Raw genomic sequence first — 12,399 nt, 5'->3', positions numbered from 1 at the left:
TGATCTAGCAACCCCAAAGGATGCTTCTTTTGGTTATTTCCCCATAGTGCATGTCTCTGGGATCTGAAGCTGCCACCTCCCCATCCCAGAAGAGTCCTTTGGACCCCATTGGCTCCAGGAGGTATTGAAGTGATGAAATTTGCAGGCATGTTGCAGGGATTGTGGGGACAATGCAGCAATTTAACTTGCCTTAATGCCGTACGTGGGCAAACAGCAAGGGCTTCAGGGACAAAACTGTAGCCTGACTCCTCAACCACAAATTTACTTATTAAGACGTGACAGACATTCTTCCTAAATTTGGATTTTGAAGAGAAAATTAACAGTTTAACCTTATTACATTAGACTTGCACCCTATGTAGACATGTGATATAAACCAAATGTACATGATAATAATTCACCCAAATATTCATTCATTCTCATGAGTTGAAATAGTCATTCTGACATGTGACCAGAAGTTACATTTATGTTGCCATTCCAGGCCTAATTTTTTTAAAGAAATTTCCAAGGCACCATACTGTAAGAAATTTTATTCAATGCTGAAGGCAGTTATTTATTTTTTGTACAGATTCATATATTGAAAAGCTGTATCTCGAAATATAGACACTAACTGTAATATTGCAAGTAAGGGGAAAGGATTCCTAGCACAGAAATCTGAAAGCTTGGGTCTAGTGCAAGATCTCTCAATTATTGTGTGATCTCAGATGGGAAGATACCCTCCTCTGAGTTTAGTAAAATGCATCTGTAAATAGAGATAAAATGACATGCTCTCTAAGATCCCATTACTTTAACATGACTTGTTTCTTAATTATTACCTAATAGGTGTTTGCAAAAAGAATAAGAGTGCGTTCACTACCCCATCACTGACATTAATATGTAGAGCCATTTTAACTATTGTATCATATACCTGATTCCAATAACTATATATCGATTAAAATCTCACACTTTACTTCTTCTGCACAGCTCTTCTCAACATAATTTGCTCATCCTTGCTTAATGGAGTAAATGAAACAGTATATTATGAATCATAAAAGGTGAAATATGTGAAAATATTACTCTTTGTGTGGTTGTATTCATTTAACAAATTATGTCCGCAAAGATAGCTGTTGTAAGCTGGTGTGGATGGTATTTTGTGAATAATTTGGTAACTCTTTAGCATTAGCATTCATTTCTTTTCAGTGTGAACTCTATGTAACCCAGTATTTGTTTCTTTGCTGTTGGACAAGGGAGCTAAAGTAGAAGGTGACAACTATTTTGGTTGTACAAGCATTCTGCTCAGCACTATGGGCAAAAGAACTGACTCTCCCAGGTTTCTGATATATAGTCTCTCAATCTGGTAACCACAGTCTGCCCTGCTATGCTTCCACACCATCTGTTTTCACCCTTATGTCTACAGGATGAAAGCCAAAACCTTCTACAAATACAAAGGGAATGTGGGAGAAAGAAGAGTTAATCAAAACACATTGAAAAACTGTATATTAATCTGAGTTTGCCAGAGAACCACAACCAATAGGATGTAGATATATGTATATTTATGTAATAAGGATTTATTATAAGAAATTGGCTCACATGGCTAAGAAGCTTTAAGACCTATAGTTGGCAAGCTAGAGACCCAGAAAAGCCAGTGGTGTCATCTCAGTATGAGTCTGAAGGCCTGAGTTCCAGGACAGCCAGTGCAGTAAGTTCCAGTCTGAATCTGATCCTAAAGCAGAGCAGTGTGCCAGCTTGACGACAGATAAGCAGAGAGAGCAAATTCTTTCTTACTCAGCTTTTCTTTGGGAGAACAATCTGCTTTACTCTGTCAACCAATTCCTATGTTAATCTCATCCAGAAACACCCTCATAAACACACCCAGAATAATCTTCAACCACATATCTAGGCCACTTGTGGCTCAATCAAATTGATGCATAAAATTAATCATGATCTTTAAGATTATAGAATCCAACTCTATCCATTTAAAGCTAAAAAAGCTGTACTCCAGAGATACAAAGTGACTGCCCAGTGCATGCAATTAATGGAAGATCCAGGATCATAACCTAAATCTTTATATTTTATGATATGTTATTATATTCTCATTCATTTCTCATTCTACTGTGCCACAGTAATTCTTTTTAAAAACTGCCACGAAAACTAATTTAAATATGATTTTCTCCATGTTAATGAATCCCATTTGCAAATGTGTGTGTGTGTGTGTGTGTGTGTGTGGTGTTTAGGGGAAGAATGTTTGTGACTCAACAGACATGTGAGCTTGGGAAAGTTATTAATTATCTTGAGCCTCAGTTTCCTCATTAGTCAATTAGTAAATAATTGTACCTACCTCATGAGTTTGTTGCAAAGATTAATTAGGTCAGTGTGTTAAGGGTCAGCACTTAGAGTGACCGGAACATAGCAAGTGCTACCAAACTGTTAGCTCTCATTATTTTTGTTGATATAAGATCTTATAAATTCAAATTTCTCCTCATTCCTCCCCTTGGCCCTGTCTTCTTCTGCCCCAGTCACTGGACTTGTGTGTCAGCTGTTCCTCTCTCTCTGATACTGTATCGCATTCTGTAAGTACTCAGGGATTTCATAATCAAACTCTACAGCCACAGTCTGGAGGAGAACACTGTGCCTGAATGTAATGGGCAAGAGGAAAAGTGGTTTAGACAAGTTGGGAGAGTTAGGCAGTGCTCAGATCATACACCCCAGTATTTTCTTATCACTATTCTTTGTTAGGTTTGGGATTCTGTTTTAGCGAAACAGTCAGACCATTGGCTGTGTCCACTTTCACTACAGCCTTAAGCTGTGCTGTCCCGCAGCACATTCCAGTGTGGGTGTCATGTTCCCAGATGCTTGCTGGACCTCCAGGTAGGTAGGTAACCTGGACTTTAGAGAGATCAGAAATCTCCAGGCTTTCCTGTATTATCGTTGTGACCACTGGCTTCTTCTAAGTCACCTGTGGTGTTATTTATGACAAGCCGCTGATTAAAAGGCCTGGTGGAGCAACCTGATTGCTCCGGCTCTCTGACATTCTGCCCCATGACCTGTCCTGCTGTGTGACAAAGTGCGCATGACATGGATTGTTTTGGATGCTGTAAATTTACATACCAAAGTTTGTACTGGCCTTTTTTTAATGCAAAACCACCTCCTTGAAATGATTTATACAACAAACATTTGAAGTGCTCTTTTATTGTAATCAGCAAGGATATTTTCTGATGTTTATTTCTCAGAAAGAGTTGACTTTGTTGCTTAGCAAACCTTTGATACACACCTGAAATATATACATATCCATGTGACCATAAATATCCACAATATGAAAAAAGTCAGTGCTATAATATCTCAAGGGCCAAAGAAATAGAAGTATCATACCTGGACATTGTTTAAGGAGCAAACTTCTCCCATGGTTCCCAACTTCTCTGAGACATCATGTTGCTGAGATTCAATATATAAAGATAATCCTTTATTTTAGAGGAAATAAACATGTGATGCTTAGACCTCAGTCAGAATCTTAAGTTGTGATAAGGAAATAAGAACAACATACTCAGGTGGTTATAAAATAATACATGGTGTGGTGGTATGTCTTTGTTTGGGTGTGTTTTATTTAATGTAGGTACATACAGCACACATGGGGTATACGTGTATACACTTTTAACACAGGCAGATATAGATTTACCTACAAGGCTAAATGGTGTAGTTTGGACTACAGGTACATTGGGATGTTATTTGAAGTAAAGATTAGTGTGTACAGGTGTGGTCACGGACATAAATGGACATTCGACTTTTCTTCCCCTGTTGGAAGGATTAGGTGCTCTTAGAAGGTGCTCATGAAGCCCACTGTACTTTGTTTACCAGGGAATTATGCCCTAGACAGTTTGTTAAAATTTTCTGTTTCCTTCCACCCTTTATTATTTCCTCTTTGCTTCCATTTGTCTGTTCAGCAAAAATTTAGTGAGCACCTATTGATGTGCCAAGTACTATGATGGGAACCAGGGTGAACGATGCAGTGTGGCTTGCTGCTTGTATTGCTAACATCCAGACAAATGTAGGTATTTGTAAATATATATGAATTTGTATATGTATATAAAGTGAATGCATAAATGCCATCTTTAGAGACTGTAATAAGACGTATGAAAGAAACACACTGAGTCTAAGAAATTAGGATGGGCTAGGATGCTTCTTTAGATAAGATGGTCAGAGTGGTTACCATGAGGATGGACATTGAGCCAAGACCTGAAGAATGAGAATAAAGCAACATATCAAGATTTGGCAGAACAACTTTACAAACAGAAGAGCCAGGGCAAAGGTTTGCAGAGCAGAAAGGATGCCCTTGTGGCTGGAGCATTGGCAAAAGAGGGCGATGAGACTAGTGAAGTAAGTCGGAGTCATTAATATGTAGGGCTTTGTAGACCATGGTAAGAAGCTGGGGCTTTATTCTAAAAGCAATGGGAGACAAGCCTTAGTTTTTTTTTTTCATGGAATAGATGTGATCTTATTTACATTAAAAAAATAAATCTCTTTTGATGCTGTGTGAATGGATTGGAAAGGGACAAGAATGGAAGCAGAGATGCTATAATAGAATCCCTAGAAAGAGATAATGGTGGCTGCACTTGGCGCTGACAGTGGAGACAGATCAAAAGGGGAAGATGTCTTTTGTATTATAGGCAGAACTGACAGATCTTGAGGTTGGAGTGGGGGTGGTAGATGAGTGAAAGACAGGATTCACCAGTGTTTCCCAGACTGTTACTTTGTGCAATTGGATGCTTAGTGATTCCATTTACTAAAATGGGAAAGTTAGACAAACAACAGGTTTAAGAATAATTAGAGTCTCAGTTTTGAGCATACTAAATTTGAGATTCCTTTTAGACATCCCGAGGGAGATAACAGGTAGCAGTTAGATATATGAGTCTATGGAACTCAGAGGAAAGGCTGGGGCTGGAGATAGATATTTGGGAAACATTGGCCTTTAAAGAGAATGGAAAGCTTGGGCCTGGATAAATATTTCCTAGAGAAAGAGCATAGATGAAAAATATAAAGCATCCAGGAAAGAACCCTAAGTCCCATCAGCATTTAGAAATTGGGTGGAAGAACAGTCAGCAAAGAAGAGAAGGGATACCACAGAAGTGAGAGAAAAGCTGGGAGACTGTAATGCCACAGAAGCTAATAGGAGAAAGTTTCAGGAAGGAACGAGTAGCTAACTGTGCCAAACAGCTGCTGAGAATCAGATGAGGATTCAAAGTATCCACTGGACTTGGCAGCATGGGAGCCACTGATGTTATGACAAGACAGCTTCCTTTCAGTTGATGGGGTCAGAGTCAGATGAGAGTGGTGAAAGAGTGAAAAAGAGATAAAAATGGGGCAGAGAGTACAGATGACTTGCTTGAAAATATTTCATATGTTGAGAAACAAATAAATGGACAATCAATAGAGAGAGATGTGGACTCTAAGAAGGCTTAATTTTCAAGATGGCTTATACATATTTATATGCTTTTAGGACTAATTCAGTAGCAAGGAAGAAACTGATGATGCAGAAGACAGAAAAGGAGGAAAACTCTTGAGAATATGTCAGGGGATAGGAGCATAAATGGAGAGATTTGCCTTTAATAAGAGCAGGAAAGGGCTGTGGGGGCAGAGACAGTGCCTTAATAACCTTAATAACATGTATGCCCAACATATACAATGCTTCACATTTATTAGAAGCTCCACAAATATTTGTTGATGAATCAAGTAAACATCCATCCAGGGAAACAAAACAAACAGCAGGCCCAAAGAAATAGTGAAGAGCAAGCAAGAGCAAAGAGTGGAACATGACTTATTCATACTCTGTGATTAATTATTGCTTGATTTTATAATGTGTTCATTATGATCCTGATTGGATGGATCAGACATTATGATCCTGATTAAATTAAATGTTTTTTAATCAAACGGGTTTATTTTTATGAGAAGGCACAGCCTATATGGCATTTAATTTACTTTTTCATTTCCTTAGTGTTTATTATGATTCCCTAATAATATAAATTCTCAAATGGTAGAGAATTCTTCCATTTGTGTTTTCTATCTTGTATTCTACATTTGTGTTTCCTACCTTGGTAAATCACTTTCAGATTCATGGAAGGAGTCTAATGAATTTGTTGATATACATGTGATTTTCCTTAGTTTTCATAATCTTCAGTGTTATTAAATTACTGACCATATTAAACCAAAACACATATTTACAAATCACATATCTGGTTTTCCTTAAAGATGCCAACTGGCACTTGGTAAGATCTAATTCAAAGTCATGGAGTCAATACTTGTTTACAAGTAATATAAAAAAAAATCCACTCCTATGTGGTTCACATAACTTGCTTTTATTGAGCCTACCTCAGAGTGTCCAGATAAAATGGAAGATATCTTATCTGTTATTAAAAATCTACTAAATATATTTTGTGTATATAGGACTCAAGCCAATGTTTTTTGAGATTTATTATTTAGCAATTTATTATTTAACTTCCTCAAAATACATGACTGCCAGCAGTACTCAAAAATTGAACCCTGTAAAGAAAGCACATCAAATAAGATACATTTGACTACCAGAAATATTTAAGATTTTTCTTTTTATATGAAGAATTACTCTACTGATGTAACTAAATTATGAAACTTTATCATTGTTTTTGGAGGAGAGGGAACAATAAATTTGGAGGTTCTCATGTATTTCTCAAGTTCAGTGCAATACAAAGAGAAATGATATATACAGTGTTTGAATAACAAGTCTTGCAGCTACATGTTTACCATATTGTAATACAAAGTTGAAAAATAATATACTCAGGAGAATTCCAATGAGTTAATAACAAATGTGAATTTCATCTCAGTCAATGAAAGAAAATTTATGTTATTGTATTCTAGAGTTACTGTGAAATTTTTATGCAAGGCTTGTTAGGAAATCATCAGAGATTGATTTCATTTCTTATTATTCTGTTCCGAAGCTATTCCAGCATCCTGATTGTTGAACTTCTTGAGACTTTGTGTGATACTTCATAATAGTCATTATCTTTAGGAAGAATTTCAGCCTAGGGAATAGGAAATCTGATTTAAATCAGGGGTATAAAAAATGACCTGAGGGTCATTTAAACTGAAATCTGACCGATGAGAGTGAGAAAAGTAGCAAGTGACAAAGAGAAGAGCATGTTAGAGTATGTGGCACCCCAAAAGTCAGAAGAGACCCATATTGCCTTAGTTCTACCAGTGTGGTGTGAGACTTGCATTAGAATAGAGATTACTGGTAACCTCCCTACTGCCTACCTCCTCACACATAAGCACTCTGACCAGCTCTCCAGTAATCTTTAGTTCTTCCACCCTGATATTTGCTGAAAATATAAGAAGACATCAACTTTCTCATAAGACGACATACAGAAGTTTCTAGCTGTTGCTCCCTGGGGTCACCCACTCTGGGGTCCTCTGTGCCTTGAAGTTGCCATAGCTGTTGGCAGGTGTGATATCTGACTGTGTCCATATGGAGGCTTCCAGGACTGATGCTGATGCCATTGAAACCTGCCCGGAGGATACTGTTCTCTGATTGCTGCCATGTCACCTCGTTGAAGACCTGTGTGCATGGCTGCCTGAGCCCTCTGTGGGCCAAAGCTTTTCTCTCGATAGCACCAAAGGAAGGGAATTTCTCTCCTGCTTCCATTTTTGTGTGTTCCTCAGTTATGTATGTGCCCAAAATGATGTTTTATTTTTTTATTTCAGGCTTTATTTCCCCAGAATTCTGTCACAAGCCTAGACCTACACTCCTCTTCCCTCCTTTAGCATTTCCCTCCAGTCCATTGTTCTTAAATCTGTCTTTTGAGACCCAACTTTCATTTGGGTCTTATGTGAATTACACACATCGTTATTTCTAACTTATCGGTCTTCTAGTTATGGCAGATTTCATGAATCCCCATGTGGATGCACCCTTATTTCATGGTCATTCTCATATAAATTCTATATTGTGGGCAGCTAAGTTTCTCAAAAAACATCTTTTACAGAAAGTTTTTTCAGTAACATGACTACATGTGGATTTTTAAAATTTCATGTTTGATTCCAGAACATTCATCTGGTGCCTGAGGTGATCTAGAGAACATATCTGGCTGAACTAGCTAGCTCACTTTCCCTCATCCCTTCAAACACTGTTACATAGTTCATTAGCAAGGCAACATAATTACCTTGTGATATATTATAGGAGCTAGTATGTGGATAAAATTCAGTGTAAATTATGATCTACATAAGAGATATGATAGAGAAGTTCACCAAGAAGCAAAACATCATTTTCCATATTATGCAGAATGGGTCTAACTCTCGTTTGCCTCCAGCAGAAGGGCCACATGACATAATAGGACAACAGCATAATAAGACATAATAGGCCACATGAACTTAAAGTAAGAAGACCTGATTATGTGCCCTGGTTCTATCATTTACTGGTTGTCATTTAAGGTTTTTGAATTTCAGTTTCCTTATCTGTAAAATAAGGGCAAAAATATCTTCCCAGCTTAATAATAACAAAATAAATGATAATATTTATTGAATGCCAACTAGGTTCCAGACAACATGCTAAACTTCTTAGTTTTATCACAGTTAATTGCCTCAACAACGCTCCAAGGTAGGTATAGAAAAACTGACCTTCAGCACAAAAACCTGCACATGGATGTTTATAGCAGCTTTATCCATAATTACCAACACTTTGAAGCAACCAAGACATCTTTCAGTATGTGAATGGATAAGTATATTTTGGTACATCCAGAGAATGGAATGTTTTTCAGTGCTAAAAAGAAATGAGCTATATAAAGCTATGAAAGACATGGAGGAAACTTTAATTCATATTACTAAGTGAAAGAAGCCAATCTCAAAAGGCTATGTACTCTGTGACTCCAACTCTATGACATTCTGGAAAAGGCAAAACTGTGGAGACAGTAAAAAAAAATCAGTGATTACCAGAGGTTAGAGAGAAGGAAGAATGAATACATGGAACACAGAGGATATTTAGACTTATCTAAATAGCATTGAAAATAATCTATAATACTATAATGATGGATATATGTCATTATGCATTTGTCCAAACCCATAGAAGGTAAAGCCTAAAGTGGAGTATAGACTTTAGGTGACTATGATGTGTAAATATAATTCACTGCTTATGACAAATGTACCACTCTGGTTGGGGGATGTTGATCATGGGAGAGACTATGCATCTGTGGGGGCAGGAGGTATATAGGAAATCTTTGTATCTTCCTCTCAACTTTATTGTGAACCTAAAAGTGCTCTAAAAAAGTCTTTAAAAAATACTGACCTTGGTAGTGGTTAAGTAACTAGCCCAAAGTCATCTAGCTATTTCATGGAAGAGCTATGCTTTAAACCCAGACCATCTCTGACTCTGAATTGTTGCACTTAACTGGTATGCTATATTGAATGGGAGATAATATTCAAATGCACACAGGCGGCATTAACTGAAATCCTGTGGTTGTTTTCCTCTGAGATACGTGGTTTAAGCTAGTCATTTTGCAAAAAGAACAGCTGCAGTCTCTGCAACTGTCAACTGGTATGACTTGCCAAATGTGCACGATTTTATATTTTAAAAATCTTGGAAATTAGTCCAACAATATAACATCATATTTACTAATAATTACTTTAATGTGTTTGTATCACTTTACAGATCATGACATATTTATATGGTTTTAAAGTATACATACTTTTAGTATGCACACTTTACCTAATATTGAAATATGCTCTTTATTCATTCATTCAAAAGGTGTTTATTGAGCTTCTGCTGGAAGCCAGGAATAGTTTAGACTCTGTAGATCATTAGAAAGCAAAATAGCCAATTCTCTACTATCTCACAATACCTCTGGCAGGGAAAGAGTATTATATATCAGTGATGAGAAGTACTGAGAAAAGAAAGAAAGCAGGATAAGGAGGTAGGTGTTAATGGGCATGGTGGTATTTAAAAATAGTCTCACTAGGGAAGGCGCCTCTGAAAAGGTAGTGTTTGAATAGAGACCTGAGTGAAATGAAGGTGTGGGCCCTTCAGATATCTCAGGGAGAGGGTTCCTACCAGTGAAACAATAAATGCAAAGGCCCTGAAGTCAGGGAGCTTGCTGTGTTTGAAGGGCAGCAAGGAGACCAGGAGGGAAGGAGTAAAATAAGGGGGAAAGTAGTAAAAGATGGGGGCTGGTGGAGCATGGAAAAGAGAGGGAAGATGCCTTTAGGGACATCAAGCAGGGCCTCTGCAGGGATTTGAGACTATTGATGTGATCTAATTTGTGGTTTAAAGGTATTCTGACTGTGCAGAAAATAAACTATGAGGGCAGAGTGGAAGCAGGGAGACCAGTGATGAGGCTGTTGCCATAACCTAAGTGAGAGATGATGAGCATAGTGGTCTTCTGAATATCGTTCAAAGGTAGAGCTGATTGGATTTACTAATTGTGGGTCATGAGAGAAAGACAAAAATTGTGCCTGTTTTGTTAACCTGAGCATACAGAAGATTAGAGTTGCCAGTTATGGAGAGGAAAAAAAATTGAAGGAGGAGCAGATTTGGGGTGGAAGTGGGTAGGGTAGGTATCAAAAGTTCAGTGTAGACAAGATGGAGTTAGCAACTGTTTTGTGCTGGTCTTGGCCTATCAATACCAATGTCATGGTTGGACCAGCTCTTGTGGCTCTTATGATTGCATACTGCCCTGCAGCAATATGTGGAGGCAGGAGGTATATAGGAAATCTTTGAAAAGTTTGAAAAAATTAAGATTTATTACGTATAGGACCTCAAAATTAAGCAGAACACCTGGAGCCACACAGCAAGGTCAAGGGGAGAGAGAGACAGCATACACAGATGGGCCTGGGGCTTTGCTTTTATTGTGTCAGGGGTGGGGGCCTAGGGTTTCAAGACCTGACTCTTTATCAGTGAATTTAAAACATAAGAGCAGGAATTTAAAGCATGAAGGAGAAAAAACAAGTGGCCCAAATGGTCAGTTATTGAAATCAACTAAGATCTCGAAAACAAAGGCACCTCAGCGTGGGGAGGCCTCCTGGCTCTTTAGTGGTGTGGCTGGCGATGTGTTTATTGGAGACAGCCCATTGAAGTGGGTGCCTTTTTGAAGTGGGTGCCTCATCAATAAAAGCTTGAGTCAGGAACTTGCAGTGCAGAAGCAAACAAACACACACCAACCAAGTATGGTCATTTAAGTGGGTATGTCGGGTATGCAACTGGATATACAAGTCTGGAGTTGTGAGGCGAGGTCCTGGTTAATTTGACACTTTGTCTTAGGAAAAAAAGACGAGATGAAGAATTGAGCACTGGGCCCTCCCAATGTGTAGAGATGAGAATGATGAAGAGGGTAAGCAAGAAGGGGCTGATCAGTGAGAAGCAAAAATCTAAGAAAGCATGGCATTCTGGAAGCCCAGTAAGGAAAGAGCATCAGGGAGGAAAACAGAATCATCTGTAGGAAAGGCTGCTGATAGGTCAGGTAAAATGATGATGAAGAGTGGACCAATGGACTGAGCAATCCCTGTTAGTGTAACAGAAGCTGCTACAGGGTAAATGGGTGGTGGACTAGAGGAACTGGAAGCAATGAATACAGACAACGCTTTTCAGACCCTTGTTTGAAAGGAGAGTAAGGAAAAGGAGACAAGGAGATCCTTGGTTTGCTTGGCTTTTGTGTTAATATGAGAAGTTCTACAGCACATTTAGAGGTAGCTTAGAAAGACCCAATAGAGAGGATGAACTAATGATGGAGGAAAGGGAGAGAAAAATTATACAATTACCCCCTGTTGGTGTGCCATAATATACTTAGCCTTTTTGCATTGATGTTTATTTAAGATGCTTCTGATTTTTTATTCTAAGACTACAAAGAAAAGGCTTTGTGTCTGTTTATTTTTTATTCATTGAATTCATTTCCTTAAAATAAATGTGCAGGTGGAGCATTAACTGGATTGAAGATCATGAACAGTTTTTAAGACCTTCGATAGTGATCTGTTGCTTTAAAAAAATCAATTAACCATGCCACCAGTAATGTATAAATGATCAGGTCTTATTGCAGCCTTGGTAGACATAACATATATATTGAGATCATAGTTCACGGAATCTCCAGTGTTTTGACTACCCTATTCTAACTGACTGCTAGCTCCTTAAAGACAGAGATCATTTCTTAATGATCTTCATTCCCTCCTATTTTTCAGACCAAATATTTCATTAATAATAATAATTACAACATTCATTTTATCTGAAATCCCTCTATGTTTAATCATAATGGTGTACATATGGTTTAGTGGGAAAAAAAAATCAACAATGGAATCAGACCAGCCTGTATTTGAATACCATATTCATTACTTGGGCTTTGTTTAAATCACTTTAATTTCCCTATCAATGAAAAGATTGATGATAATCCTTGCTTTGTAAATTGAGGTGAGGGTTAAAATGAGATA

At 37.8% G+C, this 12,399-nt stretch overlaps 1 protein-coding gene across 4 annotated transcripts in view; it reads left to right on the top strand.

Moving 5' to 3' along the window:
• The window catches only part of PTPRR (protein tyrosine phosphatase receptor type R), a 224,182-nt gene that overhangs the window by 79,960 nt on the left and 131,823 nt on the right, over nucleotides 1–12,399 (top strand). The window lies entirely within an intron of this gene.

This window comes from Manis pentadactyla, chromosome 10, assembly GCF_030020395.1.
Source record: "Manis pentadactyla isolate mManPen7 chromosome 10, mManPen7.hap1, whole genome shotgun sequence".
Taxonomy (NCBI): Eukaryota; Metazoa; Chordata; class Mammalia; order Pholidota; family Manidae; genus Manis; species Manis pentadactyla.
The sequence above is the reverse complement of the archived record's forward strand: the minus strand, read 5'-3'. Positions and strand labels throughout refer to the sequence as shown.